The sequence below is a fragment of the Carassius gibelio genome, chromosome B5 (assembly GCF_023724105.1).
Source record: "Carassius gibelio isolate Cgi1373 ecotype wild population from Czech Republic chromosome B5, carGib1.2-hapl.c, whole genome shotgun sequence".
Lineage (NCBI taxonomy): Eukaryota > Metazoa > Chordata > Actinopteri > Cypriniformes > Cyprinidae > Carassius > Carassius gibelio.
Genome location: NC_068400.1, coordinates 11391610 through 11392915, shown reverse-complemented (window position 1 = coordinate 11392915; position 1306 = coordinate 11391610).

Here is a 1306-nt window from a genome sequence, read left to right as displayed (position 1 = left end):
TTAGAGAAACCCAGGTGTGTGAAATTTAGCCCCAGTCCAGAACTGCTAATACTAGAGACAATTGTGGTGCACAGCATAAAGGAGCTTGCTTAGGGAAACCCAAAACTGCAGACCGCTCCTATTGTTCATATGCAGCATATTTACTGTGATAAGTTTAGGGCATGCAACCTTTGTCATAAAGTGCCATTTTTAAATGTCATATCCACAATGATATTATGCACAGTCGCTATTGGTATCAATAAATAAATAAATAAATAAATAAATAAATAAATACAAATATAAGATCACTAGCAACATCAGAGATATCACATGCATTAAACAGGAAATAGAATAGAATAACTTTAATTCAATATTATAAATGTTTTACAACATTATTGTTATAAGATACAGTTATGAAAATTTATATTAAGTAGACTTTTTATCATTTAGGTGTATTTATTGTACATTTATTGTAATTATTTTTTTTGTTTATTATATTTTTAAATGTATTTATTTATTAGTTATTTTAAATATGTAATTTTGAGACCAAATGTTAGTATTTCATTCTTGATCAACTTAAAATATTTGTTCAATTATTATTATTTATTTTTTTACAATATCTTTAATAACAGATTTAAATGGATGAGCTTTATGAACGCATTTAACACAACAATTTATGGAAAAATCAAGAAAATTAAGTCATATTTACTGGTTCCCTCTCATTTATTTGATCATTGAATGAGCAATGGCAGGTGGTCCAAATCAAAACCAGGACATACAGTTGCTTTCCAGAACCTTCAATCTCTCTGATCTTCTGCGGTGGAATGTGCTTCAGACCTTAATCCAATGTACTGAAAGCGTCACAAGACATTTGACGTTTACAACTAGATACTTTTCATAGTAGGTTAATTTTATGTTAGATTATATTTATTGAACTGATCTAACAGCTCTCTCACAACAAAAAAGCAACTGCCAAAAGTGGAACAAGATCAACTCATCAAGGAGCCAACAACAGGTTAATTTGACAACTAGATCAGGAAGCAAGCTAGAGAATAGAAGAAATGCAGCAAAAATATTCCCCAAATATATGGCATTTGTTCTACTAAAAAAGTATATAATGTATGCAACATACCTGTTAATGCAGTGTTTAATTAAGCTAAACTACTTGCAATTTACTGACAATGAGTGCATGCAAAAGAGTTTTTCTTAAGCATTTTCACGACTTCTCTGCCAACACTGGAAATGTAAGTATAGGTCAGTCATGTAAAACATGTTTTAGATATGAACTACAGATTGTCACAGGCTCATTCCGACACATGAAGCACAA